Source organism: Pocillopora verrucosa, chromosome 9 (genome assembly GCF_036669915.1).
Source record: "Pocillopora verrucosa isolate sample1 chromosome 9, ASM3666991v2, whole genome shotgun sequence".
In the NCBI taxonomy this organism is placed as follows: domain Eukaryota; kingdom Metazoa; phylum Cnidaria; class Anthozoa; order Scleractinia; family Pocilloporidae; genus Pocillopora; species Pocillopora verrucosa.
In genome coordinates this window covers 4,217,658-4,235,808 of record NC_089320.1, presented here as the reverse complement: position 1 = coordinate 4,235,808, position 18,151 = coordinate 4,217,658, and the positions used below count along the sequence as shown (strand labels likewise).

At 39.7% G+C, this 18,151-nt stretch overlaps 1 protein-coding gene and 1 long non-coding RNA gene across 2 annotated transcripts in view; one reads left to right on the top strand and one right to left on the bottom strand.

The window, feature by feature from the left end:
• The window catches only part of LOC131786188 (uncharacterized), a 71,295-nt gene extending 63,648 nt beyond the window's left edge, over nt 1-7,647 (bottom strand). Inside the window, exon 1 of the long non-coding RNA XR_010718663.1 lies at nt 7,393-7,647. This is a non-coding gene — a long non-coding RNA (uncharacterized lncRNA). The remainder of the gene's footprint in view (nt 1-7,392) is intronic.
• LOC131786192 (uncharacterized) overlaps nt 1-18,151 on the top strand; it is a 164,809-nt gene that overhangs the window by 56,235 nt on the left and 90,423 nt on the right. The window lies entirely within an intron of this gene.

The window sequence follows — 18,151 nt, the reverse complement described above, 5'->3', positions numbered from 1 at the left end:
CAGACAATGCCTACCTGTTTCCTGGCTATTCGATATAATAAAAAAAGCAATCCACTGGCATGAAAATCGACGCAATTATTGGCAAAGTTGAGCTATAAACTTGACAGTTTAAATTATTTTAAACTTTTGAGATCACCCTCATTTTATAATAGCGGAGAGCGCGCGTGTGATGTCACAAATAATACCTGACCACACAAACAAATTGAAATTTTCCTCGAATGTTTTACAACCTACATTTTTTTTTTGGTCAAATCGCTGTCAATCGAGGCGCTCAACTCACAATGTTTGTCTGAGTCATGGAGATACTTTTAGACATGGCGCGCAGCGGTATTGGCAAACACTACAAATCCAGAATCGGGTATATTCTTGATACTATTTTAGACAAGGCAAATAACACTCAAAAGAAGTTGATATTGAGGACATTGAGTCAAAGTTTCTAGAAATCAAAAATGCAACTATTTTTCTAGAATTTTCACATAAGGACTTAGTTTTTAGTAACATCTCATGATTTTTTGTTCTTTATAAAAGAGAAGTTCTTCAAATTTGGCGATAAAACTTATCGCAAATTACATTGCTACAGCTTAGGACTCGAGCTGCTTACGCCGTAGCGAATTTCGATACCAGTGAAAAACTTTGCAATGAGTCATAAAGTTCTTTTCGCTTATGTATGACAAGGATCGTTTGAGAGACTTCAAGCATGAATTGGCTTGTTCTGCTGCCTGACTGTTTAAGGTGTCCCACTGAGGATAACGGGAGAGAGGTTGTAAGCATCAGAACAACCTGAAAAAAAAAAAAAAAACATGTTCGATTGCTTTGCATTGGTACTGACAAAGTTAAGATTAAAATATTACTTCGACTGTGCTTCAATGTGTGTAATGTGCCATTAGATTGGTAGGAGGGGATAGACCCGAAGCATAGCTAAATGAACACCGAAGATTAAAGATGGCCAAACCGATTTACGTACCTGTATGAAAAATTGTAATGAACCTACATTTATTATGACTCGTTTAATATAAAATCACTCTGACAGAGGAAATCAAGAGAAAAAAAAAAACTCCCAAAAAACCAGGCCCTGGTTGTTCAACGGGTGAAAAAAGGTGTCCACAGAATGAATCTCTATTAACCTTTAAGTGTTGTGATAACATACAGCGCTATCCAGTGGATAGTGATTTTTCCCGCTGGATAGCGTATCCATCCTTTAAACTGGGCCAAGGTAATAAAAAGAAATTTTCTCACGCACAACGGCATCCAATCAAAGGCCACAACATACACATGCACATTATATTGAGCTTACCTTGTGGGAACGCATTCGAAACACTGTAAATGGGATGTTAGAAGATTCGTTGCAAAGCATAACACTAAATCCATAAGTTATACCTAAAATGGAAATCAAAAGAGAGGATATAAAAAATCGTTTTACACATAATCACAGCAACACTGCGTACACTGAGTGCCTGAAAGAATGTTGTGTAAGAACATGTAATAAAGGCTGAAGAGAGGGTGTAACTGGGGTACATCACTAGTCAATAGAAATCAACAACCTTTATTTACACAAGTCGTTATGCCATTTAGCCAATAAATTGTAAGAAAAACTTCGATTTAGTCAGTAAACAGCAAAAAAAAACAAAAAAAAAAACAGGCAAGTTAATTTGTGCGATTCTTTGACTTGACAACTGCAGATGTTATGCTTCTGAAAACTAAGCGTTACAAACAGTTTCGGTCTTTCAAGAAAATACCGGACATTTGTTGAGAAAAACCTAAACCTGATAACTGAAACCACAGGCAGAGCGTCCCGGAGCTTGTCAGGATAAGCTTGTCAGGATAATCTGGAATAAACAAAGGGTAACAATAGCTAGTTGGGGGTCAGAGTGAACTGAAATTTACATTTATTGTACCGTGTTTGCAGTGCACTAAGAAAACTCCAGGAAGTAAGGATGGGTGTCGAGTACTCCTCTTTGCGCAGATGTTTGGAGTTGTGTCATCCAGGCAATAGTCACCACGACTTCTTACCATAGGCAGGCAAGGATAGTATTCTACATCGTATGTGCGGTGTACATCCAGTTGCACAGCATCTGGTATTGATCCATTTCTGCTGAACGGAGACTTTCCTTTTTCCAACAGGTCAGTAATAAATGCAGTCAAGGTCTCAAGAGGTAATTAAGTGTTAACAACAAAAAAAAAACCGCAAACTGCCATATGCTGTTTAGAATGATTAGGGAGATTAAAGTGTCTAGCGACTGGTTTGGATGCGTCCTTGTCATTTCTTTCCACATCATCGCGAAGGTGTTCTCGGAATCGGTCACCCAGTCGTCTTCCTTCACGATGCAAAACTTGTCCTTTCATTCATAACGTAGAGAAAATATCGGGACCCAAAAGATCCATTAAGATCATTGATCACTTTACGCGTACCTCCGCCAATGTTATTTACTGCATAACTTGCACTATTGCAATAAGTTATACATCGGCGAAACAGGAAGACGACTGGGTGACCGATTCCGAGAACACCTTCGTGATGTGGAAAGAAATGACAAGGACGCATCCAAACCAGTCGCTAGACACTTTAATCTTCCTAATCATTCTAAACAGCATATGGCAGTTTGCGGCCTATCCTTACATCTAGGCAGTTCGGAAAGCCGTAAAACACTAGAACAAAAATTTATATTCCAAATCGGCACCCTTAATCCCCCCGGAATCAACGAGCGCTTTTCATTCAACTAACTAATTTATTCCTGTTTTCTCGTCACCATATTCCCACCAATGGCGTAGCTACACTTTCTGCATATAAATCCACACACGACCCACAATTCCTCTAATCGCTCTGACGAAGGGCTAACGCTCGAAACGTCAGCTTTTTTACCCTTTACGGTGGCTAATTTACGTTTTCAACCCAGTTGTTAACACTTAATTACCTGCTATACTCTCCCACCGACGCAGCACCACAGTTTCTTTAGAAACTTACCCCTTTATTCAAGGTCTCAAGAAGCTGATCTCCCTCGACAATGCTAACTATGTCAAACAGGAGGGGAAAAGTTTGCTGGAGTAGAAGCATGTCTTCAGGACACGGCTCGACTGGTCCGTTGCCGATGAGTCTGCGGTAAAATGTTTCCAAGGAGTCCAATTGGGGGAGAAGTGCACACACCGGGGAAGCTTTTCCTATGCATTGAAAAGTCCAGTGATGGGTGTTGGAAAAGAGACATCAGATCCATAGAACGAAATGTTCCAGGAAAGAAAACTACCCAAGGCAGGTGCACAACGCTGCAACTCCAGGTGTAAAGAGGTCATTACTGTGTAATGTAACCTTGCTAACATCACGGCCTACTTGATCCACCATCTGCCTCACATGTTTTTCAGCAAGATAAACCCTGTCACGATGCCTAGTGATGTCATAAAATATTAATTAGTTAGCCTAAATGCAGATCTCTACAAATAAGGCAAATAAAAACAGGTGATATTTAGACATATTAAAAGTCTATCCAGTGGAATGTAGGAGGAACTGGAGCTGGTCTTAGTCTGTCTCAACCCCTCACCTGATCCAGAAAAAGAAGACCTCATTCCAAGGTCTTTGCAGGGTAAATGAGACACACAAGCTTCACCACCACGACAAGGTGCCAGCCCAAGGTGAAGGATTAAAAATATTTTAAAATTATTATATTAATCAGTAATCAAACTGAATCAAGTCAAATAGTCTTCGCATCGACAGATTAATATATTATATCATGCTCACATTCTAAAATAGAACTCCTTGAATCATACTGGGAACCAAAATAATAAGATAAATGATGCATAAAATATTTTTTTAAAAAAATCATAAGCATAAATAGCAACTTATCTTCCTGTTTCTCATGGTTCAGTGGATGGACTCTGTGATGAATAACTAGACTTCAGAGAAGTACAAAGCTTTCATCTGAAGGATAGTGCAGTAGCATCACAAATGACAGTGTCCAGACTGTTATCTTTGCCACAGATGGCACAACAAAAACTTTCTTCATACTTTATGTCAAGAAGGTTCAGGAAACTGTACCAAGCAAAACATCAGTGGTGGTATGATAACAACCTCTTGAAGTCCAATACATCTGCATCAGCCATGATCTCTTGCCAGACACTGTAGTATGTAAATAGAGTGCACCTAAAAAAAGAGAACATAATTTAAATATAGCTTTTTGAAAGACAATGGAATGACATACATGTACAATTTTATATCATTCTTAATACAATGATTTTCAGTTAATGTCACAGGCAAAACTTCGGAGATACAACAAATCAGAACTCTCAGCTAAAATTTGTTGATTATTTGTTTTCTTTGGTACCTGATTTTCATCGTAAACCATCATGTGCAACAACATGAGTCTTAGATTGTTTAGTAAGGAGTTGTCAATTATAATTGTTGTTAAAGTGCATCTGCTGAGTGTGTTCCAGAAACATTTAAATTTATTGAACTCAGTACATACTTGATTCAGATTCAGATGTCATAATCATGTTTTCATTTTCAAATCCATTGTAACCTTTTAGGTGGTATGTGATTAGTTGGAAAAATTTCAACATAATGTAATTTTCATAATGCCATTCTCAACACAACATCAAAGAAATGTGCAATAAGTGTGAAGCCCTGTAAGACTTCAACTTTTAAACTGCAACAGAGAATTAATTTATGATACAGAATAAGTTACATGTACCTCCCCTTGAAAAATGAAACACGAAATCCCTCAAGACGTCATAAGAAAAAATGTAGGAAGCCATGTTTTCACAAAGTGAGCTCTCAGAGCCATCAAACTCCACTTTTCATCACAATAGTTTCCTCAACACAAGTATAATATAGCACTGAAATGAAACATACAGAAATCATTATTTGCTTATTACAAAAATTTATGATAAGATGACGTAAAATTACTCATAATGTGACGTGTTAGTAGCCACAGGCATGAACCTTTTCATATTGTATTCAGAACATTTATGCTTGGAGAATATATAAATTTAAGTTATATTATGATTGTAAATAGGGAGCTTAAGCACAGACAGGTAGTTTGGTCCATGGACAACAACTGGAAGGTGAATGTTGTTATTTTTGATGCACTGATAACTTCACCCCAAATTTAAAAACTCCAGTTTTAGAATTTAAAACAAAAGATTACAAATGAAAAGTCAGTAATAATTATATGCAACAAAGAGGAGAACATTTCTGATTTCTGGTTGCCATCCATGGCTGAAAAATATCTGTGCTAGAGCTACACAAAAACCTTGTGTTGGTTTTTAGCAGTCACCTGTATTCACCTTGAGCTGAGGCAAAATAATAACATAATTTATTTTTGGCTTCTGTCAGCTGAGGGTTTTCCTCCCAATGGATGCCTCATGCCAGGCTGTTGACAGCTATCATCCAATCAACTGGTTTGAAATCTGAATGAAATTTTCACATTACTGGACAACCTTCCCTGTATGGTTTTCATTTTTCAGCCATTTCTATCCCATTCATGACAGTGAACACTCCTTGAACACTTAAAGAGATGAGATAATTAATGCAAGGAATTTCTTACCTTCACATTCCCATGTACTGCTTTTTCAAAAAGCACAAAGCTTGTGAGTCTGACTAATGCATGATGAACACTTTGGGCAGGAGGGAGACAAGTTGGGAGTAAGCAGCACCAAATCAGTAGTTGAAATTTTGCCACAAAGAACATCTTCCAGAGAGGGGAATACTTTTTTTTTGTGTTGTTGATAGATGGAATGGTATTTTTTTACAAGATACTGATCTTATTTTCCACTCTTTGAGTGGTGGCTGCTGCAACTGATTCAGTAGACTCTCGAAACTTTCTCTCAGCAAAAAAATCGATCAGAAAATCAGGCATTTCATGTTCCATTGTTTCCTCAGATTCTGCTACTTTTGTTACATGCTCACAGTTGTGACACTGGATCACAGATAAAGCAAGTGATAAGTGCACCATTGGAGGCCAACTACTCCATGCTGTTTATTTCCATGTACAAAAATGGTAAAATTTTCCCATTCAAAGGTAATAAGTCATGATGTTCCTTCTGAGACAGACACAGGGGTCAGATTCAAAACAAAATAGCTAAATGAAGACAGCTTATAATCCTGTTAATAGTAGTTGGGGCCTTTCATTTCACAACTCAGGTTGTTGTTAGAATTCAATAGAAAAAAAACATTTGACTAGCACATGAGGGTGCTTAAAGGAGGCTGGAGAAATAATTGGTAACAATAAAAAGAGAGCTGTAAGAAAGAGAATGGGAACTGCAGTTGCCTCCTAATGTATAACAGAAATAAATGACACTTAATGAATTTGCACATGAGATACAGTTATTGTCTACATTTAAACTGTGATTTGATATGAACAATTTATTGGAGCATTTTTATAAATTATTTATCTCAGTTTATATGCTTGTACTAACTTTCTCCTGTGACTGTTGATGACAATGACTGAAAAATATGTTTTTGCCTTGTGCCTTCAACAATTTGCAATGATAGATCCAAATGTTATCCCTGGGTTCTCTTTCAACAATCACATATTTTGGCTTCCTGATGGTAGAGGATAAAAAAACATGTAAGTAAACATTGATTTTGTTTGGCATAAGCACAAGTACCACATTTATCTAGTTATGAGTAATCTACATAGCTACTGTGCTGACCATTAAAAAACAGACATTTTTGATAAACCCCATGGTACAAACCACAAACAATTTGTGCCACATGTCACAGAATGTCTAACCTCCCTGTACATGTACAAGATGCACTAGAAACAGTACAGTACAGAAACCCAAAATATAAATAAATATTAAACATTAGATATAAAATATTAACAAAATCAAAAATAATAATTATGATACCAAAGGTGTGCAATTAGGATATTTTATTGTATGTGCATACAGTGATGTATTAATACTACCAAGGTTTGAGTCTTGTTTAGGAGGAAAGGTCTACTTTACTACGTGAAATTTACACTCCTATGTATGGTAAGAGATCTTTTTTAATTAAAAAAATGCATGTAAAATCTCGTTGGAAAAGAGGAGGTATTAATTATATAAGCTTCAGCCCAATATAAAAGAAAATAACGAGGAATAAAAATTAATACTGTCATTGTGTGTGATTCATCACATCTCATGAACAAAACAGTTTCCCATATATCTGTGAAAAAAAAAAAAAAAAACAGTCTGTCGAATAAGAAATATCTTGGTTACTACAGACATCAGTTTTCCTTGACTTTTTTTAAACATGCCAACTACCCATGACTCAAAATAAAATTCCATGACTCTTTCTGATCTTTTCCTGACATGTGGCACACCCGAATATAATTTATAGAGTACATGCTAGAAGAACTTAAGCTTAAAATGACTGTAAAAAACAGAATCGAAAATATTTTTAATAGATGCAAAATTAAGACTTACCAGCAAAGCATGTAAAATTGGTCTAGGTTGCAACGCCTGATGAGAAGGATTTTCGAAATCATCTTGACCAGTCGAGGTGGTGACCGTAGTACTCAAATCAGATCTTCTTTGATCCCCTACGTCTAATCTTCTTTGGCAAAAACTGCGAAAAATTGCACCGGCCTCTTCTTTTATTCCTCTCGCTTAATTCATTTTCGTGAACGGCGGGAAATATTCGAAAAGGTGGTGTGCTGTTATTCATCCGCCATTTTGTGCAATGCGGCTACCTTGTGTATATGTATCACGAAGTGTACCAACAACTGGTGGTTATTTTCGTGGTCACGAGAAGGATTTACAAGAGAAGAACCTGTGTTAAGTACACTCGACACCATAACGTAGCGCACGTGCGTACGGCCTTCTTAGCTATTAGGCACAGGCAGGAGCCCTGACACAGGCTAATAGGCACCAAAACATACAGATCTTAGTTGCAAAATCGCTGTTGAATCGTACACGATAAAAAAAAAATGCCTTTCCTTAAGGCAAAAAAAAAAAGGCTGTACATGCATGTATTATATATTTGTATATTTCTTTATAAGCGTGACGCTTATAAATAAAGCTCTGAAAATTGCATACCCAAATTACCTTTCGGTCTAACTATCTCAATTAAATTATATTATTATATTTGTGTTTTTTTTTTTTTTTTAGCCTTCATGGACCGTTTGAAGCGTCTTTTTACAAATTTACTCTTGGCCGGAGACGGTTTATGTTTGATATTACATGACCATGAATACGATGGTCACGTAGTCAAAGCTGCGGATGAAAACTTTTTACACCCAAACATTACTATGTATATTCTCCCAACTGTTCTCCATACATGTCCTAAGGTGCTGACAAGAGAATTTTGTTCATCAATCAAGAGCTGCATAAGTTGGTGATCATTTCCTTTATTCTTGAGAACTAAATGTGTGATTAACGAGTGATATTGTAAGGAGAAATTATGATGGGTCACTCTTAGGGGTCAAAGAGTTAAGGGAATCTTAGTGTCCATGAGTTTGGGGATTCCCCTCATCTCTTTTGGAAACATGCCTTCCAAACATTTATTTCCATCCATTGTCATTTTGTTGTCTGCCAGTCTGACTTGCAAGGCAAAGAGCTTGGCTCAGGTTTTTTTCAGCATCATTTTCTTCTCTTTTTGTGAAGAAGCCAATTCAATCCCACAAAACCAAAAATAAAAATGTGTGAGGATGTAGTTGACATAAAATAAGTATTTTAGGGTGAAAGAAGATGGCAAGTAGAACGAAACACCAAAACTCTTTGTTCCTTTTAACTTTCACTTGATTTCTCCCCCTGCTTCAGTTCCTGCCTTGCAGTTGTGTTCTCGGAGTTGTGTCATTAGCTCTTGCAGGCTGCCAATATGGACAGAAAAATAGAAGTCAAATGAACCTTCATTGTAACCCTGCAACCACCTGCATTGAATATGATCACGATAACAGGGTGGTTGTATTAATGAATAGAATCACCTAAGGTTGTGGTATGGATACTGATTGTAAGTTTTACTCGGTTAATTGACACCATGAAAAGTTCAGTATAATTAAAACTTGTCTTGCATATAGCCACAGTCAAATGGACAGAACTCAGATAATTCCTTATGACTGAAAGACGTCACAAGACAGAGATATGGTAAGGGAATTTCATATTGTACCCATTCCACTGGTCATGGGTTTAAAATTAGAATATAGAAAAAACTCCTATGGAATCTAACAACTTGCTATTGGTTCTAATAAAAAGGTAGGCTGATTGACATTGGTTTTCAAAACTAACAAAAAGACCAGGTCAACCCCTTAAGTCCCACTAGTGACCAAGACAGAATTTCTCCTTACACTATCAGTACAATATCAAGCAGACGAGTAAAGAGAATAAAGAAAATATCAATGAGGGGATTATTAGTTGATCCAATTCCAAATTCTCTCCAAACTAACATTATATGAATTGTATGGCAGACAGTAAGGAGAATTACTAATGAGATCTTGGGAGTTAAAGGGTTAAAAAAACTGACTGTGACATTTATTGGGTGGTGTGACATGGTTTTACTCAATCATGAAATTATCTTGATTGGCCAGGACTTCCCAGTGTTTCTAAGTAACTAGAATAAAGAGAAAAGTGCTTTGTCCTGATGGTGAAGCACCTTGCCCTGGTTGTTGAAAGGCTGAATGGTGCTATCCACTGAATAAATCTCTATCTGATGGATAACGCTATATGCTTTGTAACACCTATCCACTGGATAGGGATTTTTTTTTTTTTTAGAGGTCACGGAAACGAATCCTGCAATCTGATTGGTTCTTAGTACAGTCCATATTTTCCTATCTCTGCCCACGGGCAACGGTAACACTTTCATGAGTCACCAGTACATCCCTACACCAGTGACTAAATACAGGAATGGCTCCAACCTGTAATTGGATGATAAAAATAGTAAAGTTAATAAGTTATCTTAACTCCTTGCTCGTGAGTATTGTTTACCCGTGTGTCTCGAAGCGAACAATGAATATCAATGCAAGTGAAAACACCGATGTATCAAACAAGAAATGGTTACTAACAATAAGCCTGAATGTATAAAAAGAAAAGTTTATAAGTTAATCTTAAGGGATTGCAGAGCCTTTCTTGTCAATGAGGTAGTTTAGCGTTACTCTGCCGATGACAGAGTTATTCACTGACTAGCTCCGCTGACTAAGCTCTAAGCTTTTAGCCAGTTCAGGCGGACGATCAGAGACTGGAACCATTCCTGTATTTCACCGCTGACAGGAATAGCTCCTACTCATGCGTTCATTATTTTATTTTTTTTTATTTTTTATTGTTTTTTTTGCCATTCGTTTTGGCTAAATAATTTATACACTGAGATAAAAACTGAAAGAGCGTTTTACTACGTTCTTCCTATATTGAACTCTACAATGCTTTTAAATGAAGCCCTCTTTTATTAATGCAGGGCCATGTACTTCTTCAGTAATATTTATATATATGATCAGTACGACCCCCCCCCCCCCCCAGGCGCTTTTATCAAAACAATTATAAGTAAATCCCCGTGTAAGGGTCTGCGAGATGCGAAAGTAGAGAGAAAAAGACAGTGTGACACTCATATAATAAAATTCTTAATGATTGAGTAAGGTCGTGAGATGTTTGAATGTGGGTAGCTTCTTGAAGACAACCCTAGTCAGTTCCCACGCCCAGAAAATAGCTCCATGGATCCTGACTACCAGGAAGCATCTAGTGATACTGCATACCACAACAGCGCCAACGAGATAAACCTCTACGAGACTGTCTTAATAAAGGAATTGTGGGCGAGAATGGGGAAAGTACCATAGACAGGACAAAACAATCCCTTAAGGCGAAATTGCTCAGAATGATCGATGATGTTGAAGTCTGTGAAGATGAAGATGCGCTGCAACAGTTAGAGAAAAAAGTGTCAATTCCTCTTATTTTTGTTCACTTCGATGGTGCTGCACAAACATACGACAAGTACACTGTCGGCTGCTATACCTAAAGGGAATGCCTGAATCAAAAAATTGAGGTCCAGAAACATTTCTTTTCCCAAACGAAAGACACAGAAGAGAAATGTCAGGTTGGAAAAACCAACCAAGGAACAGAAGATGGAGATGATTGAGAATTGGAAGAATAATGAGCAATCAGAGCAGAACAACAGCAAAGTAGCTGTCGATTTCATCCGGCAAAAAAAAAACGATGGCACACAAGGTTTGTTGTGCTTCATTGTTTGAAATTTTTTCTTCCTTGCCTATCACACCTGTCTCACCTCACCATCACCATCTTTTTATTTCTCTGTAGGGTTGCAAGAATGCTTCCCTGGTTTACTAAGGAAAAACATTACTCCATTGAACCTGGTTAAATCTGCCATTAAACTGTCTGTTTCTGACGTATTGGATACAAACGAGGCATCTTTGATACCGGAGAGGCAGTAGAAGCTAACTTAGCAGATTTGAAGAGGTTTATTACAGATGGTGCCTGGAAAGCAGTTTGCAAATTAGGTTAGGATGGCTCGTGTACCTTACAGGAAACGTGGTCTGTTACAGTACACTAATTCTTTCTTAAATTTACGTGGTATAAATACCTTGTCTAGAACAGTAGTAATATAATAGCAAACGAGATGTATACGTTCCAAAACAGGTATGTGATGAACAGTCTTCATTAGTTTTGAACAAGTTTCCTAAAATCATTTTACTCTTTCTGGTTTTAGCCGAAAACTGTCCGAAGACTGATTGTGCCATCACTAGCAAAAAAAAAAAAAAAAAATTAAAAGCACCAGTCGGAGCCATTCCTGTCAGCTATGAAATGTAGGAATAGCTCCAGTCTCTGATCGTCCACCTAAACTGACTAAATGAGTTTAGTCAGCGCAGTTAGTCAGCAGATGACTTAGTCATCGCCGGAATATCGTTGGAAGACCCCGCTGAATGAGAAAGAAAGGCTCTGCCTTCCTTTCGTTATGTAAGTAACCATTTCTTGTTTGACACATCGGTGTTTTCACTCGCAGTTTTTCATTGTTCCGCTTCGAGACACACGGTTAATCAATATTCACGAGCAAGGAGTTAAGATAACTTATTAACTTTTACTATTTTTATCATCCAATTACATGTCGGAGCCATTCCTGTATTTAGTCGCTAGTCATCCCTACCTTCGCAGCCATTTTTTCATAAAAATATCTTGTTTTTCCGCTGGGCAGTATTTTTAAGCAAAGACGTTGGTCACTACCTCAAGCGATAAATAACTTATTGATCCTCTCTTTTCTCTCTCTCTCAAATCACTTTGGTGAACAGAAAAATATTGGTTTCGAAATGAATTCGTATTCGTATGAGAAAAAGTGTCATTAAATTGGTTGACAAGCGGCCTAAAACCCGCCTGTAAATAATTTGAATCCTTCACAGAAAGTACCTAGAAAGTTAAAACGTGAGGAATTTGGTTACAATTGAATTCATCGATAAAACTTTCATTCATTTAATATCTGAATTCTCTCACAATTTGTTCGTAGTTAAAAGGCGAGCGAAGTTTTAAGTTCTACTACAAAGACCCTTTTGCTGAGTCTTTCCAAGTCCGTTCAGTTTAGAAATTTGGGAATTCAACAAGAAAAAGCCGCATTAATCCCCTTGTGCCTAATTGAAGTGTCCCATTCGAATATGGTTTTTGTGGAGAAAAGACCCAGATTTACACATGCCAATGCAGTAAACAAAACGAGCAAACTCTCACAACTTCAAAATCAAATATTTGAATTTACTTACAGTTACTTTCCTTGCCATTTACTTACTGAACGGAGGTAAATCTTCGTGTTAGTTTCGAAACACTTAGTTAATTACACCTTATTATAGCTTTGTTCTGATTCATTTCTAAGTCTTTCGTTAGTTAATGATTATTACAGTAAGTTTGTTATCTCCGATCAAATTTCCACTTAAGTGCACGTGTAAAGATTCTATTTCAATCGTCGCTTTTAGTCATCGCTGCTAAATCATCACTGCTAAATCGTCGCTGCTAGATAATGGCTACAATTTGCTACCGTTATTTACTGCCGTTAGGAGCTAGACCAAAGTAAGTTTTAATTTCTTTTACATTTACGTTATTTACCTTTTGTATGTATTATTGGTATAGTTTTCGTATTCTGTTTTCCGTGCAATCGCTTCATTTCTAGTTAGGTTAATGTTACATTTAGCAACGCATTTTTCTTAGTTTCTTTCTGTTGTAATTTCCTTTAGTTCGAACCACACGCACGCAACCTCAACCGCTACTCTCATCAAGCAAATTTCGTCTTAGCGCTAGCATCTAAAAACAATAAAGATCACTGTGTGCGTTCGAATTGTCCGCTCGATGTTTTGGGTAACCTTTTGAGGTTACATTCGTTCGAGTTTGGCAAATCTCCAGTTATTCTTACATCTACCACGTTTGGTTCGAGTTTTTAAGCGAAGTTATTGAAGAAATAGCCATTTGTCGCATCAAACCTTCGACCCCGCTTTCACGTGTGGAAATTCACGACGTGACAAACGGCAAGATATGTAACAAACGATCACGTCCTCAGGAAATCGATTTAAAACATGTCGAAGGAAAGCGAAGTCGAATAAATAAATCCACGCATTGGAGAACGAAATCCCACCCTCGATTGGGACGGAATCGACTCAGAAAGTTTTGATAGATTAAAGAGAACTAGAGGCGCAAAGAAAGGTATCGTTACGAAAGCACAAAATGAAATACGCGAACTTATGTTAGATTTCGGAAACATTGAACTAGTCAAAAGAAAGGTGCAGATTCTGCAAGAATTCGAGGGCCTACGCCGCTTATCACGAGCAGCTAAAAAAAAGATCGCGATATCGATGAGTCGAACGCCTACTTTGTCGAAGTAAAGCGTGGAATAGAGGATATCACAGGAGATGTAACTGGGTAGTGTCATCGGAACACGTCAAGGACTTCGGTAGATTATTATCGCCAGCACGTGCCATTACGGCGGGGCCGGATACCGAGATAAATCCCGACGATTCAGCGAGTATAATGTACCTTCTCGAGCGTCCCACACCTCATGGGGCTCCAAAATCTCTCGTTGTTCCAAGTCAAGTTCGGCGGCGAGCTCTCGCGCCTCTTCAGCAGCTGCAAAAAAAAAAAGGCCAATCTACGAAGCTATGAGGCAATTCAGAAGGAGGAGCTAGCACCACAACTTATGAAGAAAGCTCTCTAGCTACAAACAGAAATCGCAAAGGCACAAGCAGAAGAACTCGTTTACGGCGCAGCTGAAGCGTCTTATGTCGAAAATTCTGCCTCGCTTTTCAGACAGGAAGATAAATCTGTGGCACTCCCACCTCCTCAAGAATTCACCGCAAAACAGCAGCCAATACCTCCGAATGAGCTACCTTTAGTTCAACGAGAATCTCGACCTCAGCATGACCAAGAGGAACCAAAAGCAGAACGCGTAGAGAGAGAAGAAGCTCTGAATCCTAACGCGAGGAGCTGGGTCCCTTTCCACGATGGAGAAATTGATCGTAAGCCACGCTTGAAATCGCTCGACGCCCTCAGACTGGAGAGATGATGAACGATGTCAAACTGGTTCTCCGCGACCTTACCGCGACTGACGGACTGGCCTGTACCATACTGGAAGCGCAATACCAGCAAAATCAGCGAATTCAGGAGCTCATTCAGCAACAACAGCATAGTACACTTGCCTCACTTTGCCGGAGTCAGAAGTGCCAACCTTTAGTGGCAACCCTATTGAGTATTGGTCCTTTGGACAAGCATTCGAGAACCTAATCGAGAGTAGAACGACCAGTAACAGTGCTCGCCTATTACTTACTACAATACACCTCAGGCGAAGTGCGTGAGTTGATGAGGAGTTGTCTAGCTATGAAACCCGAAGACGGATATCAAGAGGCGCGCACTTTGCTGAAGGACAGATATGGCCAAAGTTATCGCATAGCGACCGCGTACGTTGAAAGGCTCACCAATGGACCGCCCATCAAAGCCGAAGATAGCGTCGCATTACGTCGATTCTCAGTTCTTCTAACTGGATGGACGAACACCGTTGGTGACACTGGATATCTCAGCAAAGCCGAGAACCCGGAAACACTAAGAATGATCGTCAAGAGACTGCCCTAAGGCCTAAAGTTGAAATGGCGTGATATTGCAGGAGGCATCACCGAAATTCAGAAGAGAGAGACGATGAACGGACTTCGACTTCGTTAAGGCCAAAGCGAGAGTAGCCACGCACGCTATATTCGATAACGTATCGAGTCATCCTCCGACGCCACCATCAGCTATGAAAGAGAAGAAGAAGCCTTCCCCTTTGCGACCTGCGTCACCGTACGGAACGAAGCCCGCACCGATCAAGTGAACAAAGAAGCCAGCAAAAAACGCATCCAAATCATATGTCTGCTTTGTAATTCTAATCATTGGCTCTTACAATGCGTCAATTTCAAGGCTAAATCCCTCGATGAGAGCCCCAAGTTCGTACACTCCAAAGACCTCTGCATTAATTGTCTTGTTCATGGCCATGCTGTTAGTTCCTGCCCCAAGGAGAGTTTTTGTCGAGTAACCGGATGTAAGGAAATTCATTCGAGCTATCTTCATCCCTGCGATGCACCTGCTGCGACTGGACGCGATTCTGCACCTGCAGTGACTAACCTCTCAAGTCAACCCAACCAAGCGTTGAATGGCTATGTTAAGGGAAAAGGTGATAGTCGCTGTAGCGAAAATGACGGCAAACCATGCGTCTGCAGCCGGATTAGCACTACTGCCTCTTAAGGTTAAAGCACCAGGTCTCGACAAGATCGTGGAAACCTACGCATTTTTGGATAATGGTTCCAATACTTCTTTCTGTTCAGAGGGACTCATTGAAGAGCTTGGCATTAATGGACGAGCAACAACATTGTCACTGACAACCATGGAAAGCAAAAACACCAGCATCAAAAGAAGTGAGGGAATCCTGTCACAATGGTCCCTACGCGACCCGGACGATATTCGGTCGGTGGGTGATAAATGGTCCTCTCAGTAGAGTTCAAGACTCGGGCTCATACACAGCTAATTTTATAAGAGCAGACGCCGAACTAGACGACAGTTCCGAAAGTACTGCAACATGGAGTTCAACGACTCTGTTTATGGTGGAAAAACTTCGTTGTCACAGAACGACAAACGCGCTCTAAAAATAATGCAAGATACTGCTGCTTTGCAAGACGGCCACTACACAATCGCCTTGCCTTGGAAGGACGACGCACCCTGTCTTGAGAACAATAGAAGCCCGATTGCCGAACACAGGCTCAGATTGTTGAAGAAGCGTCTGTTGAAGGATTCAGATTTGCGAGTAAAGTACGCAGCCTGCATAAAAGACCTCCCTCAGAAGGAATATGCAAAGACCTCTCGGTATTTCAGGAGGAGCTTGTTACCTTCCCCATCATGCTGTTTTCCACCCAGCCAAGCCGCATCATTTTCGACTGTTCCGCTAAACATCGTGGAAGTTCTTTGAATGACAAGCTCTTACAGGGGCCGGACCTCACGAACTCCTTGGTTGGAGTGCTGACTCGTTTCCGACAGGAAGCTGTTGCTCTCATGGCAGATGTCGAGGCCATGTTCCGTCAAGTCAATGTGGTTCGTGAAGACTGTAACGCCTTACGATTCCTTTGGTGGCCAAATGGAGACCTAGCAGCTCAAGCAGAAGAACTGATGATGATGATAGTGCATCTATTCGGCGGAGTCTCATCTCCTAGCTGTGCCAATTTCGCATTCAAGAAAGCGGCAGAAGATAATCGATCGAGCTTTCGTCCTGAGACCGTACGAACTGTAAAGTAATTTCTAAGTAGACGACTGTCTGAAATCTGTGGCAACGGATGAAAGTGCTATCTGTCTCGCGAGGGAACTTAGGGAGCTTCTGTCGAAAGGTGGCTTCCGTCTCACGAAATGGCTGTCTAACTCACGTAAAGTGTTGGCTGAAAGAGTAAAAGCAACAGCAGAAGAACCTAGATTTCGACAATCCCATCATTGAAAGAGCTCTTGGAGTACAATGGCAAGTGAGTTCGGATACTTTCAGCTTCAACATCAACATTAGGGATAGGCCGGCTACTAGGAGAGGACTGTTGTCCTTTATCAGCTCAGTCTACGACCAGCTTGGATACGTTGCTCCTTTCATCCTCACGGCTAAGGTGATCCTTCAAGATCTCTGCAAAAAGAAGCTCAATTGGGATGACCGTATACCGGACGAAGATTTGAGACGTTGGCAAAGACATGGTTATGCGAGCTACCAAAACTGGAGCACTTTCATATAGAACGATGCTTCAAACCTCGCGACTTTGGTGAAGTGACTTCTTGCCACAGAAGCTTTGACCCCAAACCACCTCCTACTCCTGCGTTCCGGACCTACCCTGCTCCCCGGGTGTCTTCGCTGAAGAGGACCGCTATTCCCGACAAAGATGGAGACCGTTCCTACCTGACATACGTGTTCTGGCGACGGTGGAACTCAATAATACTTCCCGTCGCTCCAGCAAAGGTCAAAGTGGAATCATACTACCCGCAACTTTTGCAGTTGGCGACGTCGTGCTCCTTGTTGGGGGGATGGAAAAAAAAAAAAAAACACCGAGAAGGTTCCTAGCCGCTTGGGCGTATCTTGGAGGCTTTTCCAAATCCGAGTGATGGCCTGGTGCGGAGTGTCACGCTAAAACCAAGTTCCCTCTGTCCTTGTGCATTCCCATCGACAAAATGTTGTTGTTGGAAGCTGCCTGAGCAGTGATCTGTGAACAGCAAATCTTAAGAGAACTTTTCATTTTATTGACTTTTTAGTTTTTATTCCGCGAAAAGCGTTTTCAACCCTGTTTTATGTTTTTAGTTAAAGCAATCAGTTATATAGCCGCCTTTAAAGGTGGCTGGAATGTTCAGTTTCGAAACGCTTAGTTAATATAACCCTTTATTATAGTTTTTTTTGTCGGCAATCGCTCCGACGAAGAGCATGACGCTCGAAGGTCTCTTTTTTAAAACCCTTTACGGTGGCTAATTTACGTTTTCACAGCTCGTTTGTTAAGCCTCAATTACTGGTTTGCTAAACTATTGTTCCTTTGTTTTTTGCAAAAGTGTACCTGCGTTTTTCTTTCTTACGCGCTCTCTAATTGGCAAGGTGTCCACAGTGTGGACAGATACCCTAATGTACAATACGTTTTCGAAGTTGTTTGAAAGGCCTTTTAAATCACCTTTATCAGTGCGCACAAATGAAAATGTGTCGATGACTCCTCTCTCTTTATTTGCATCACCCTCTATTTTAACGTAA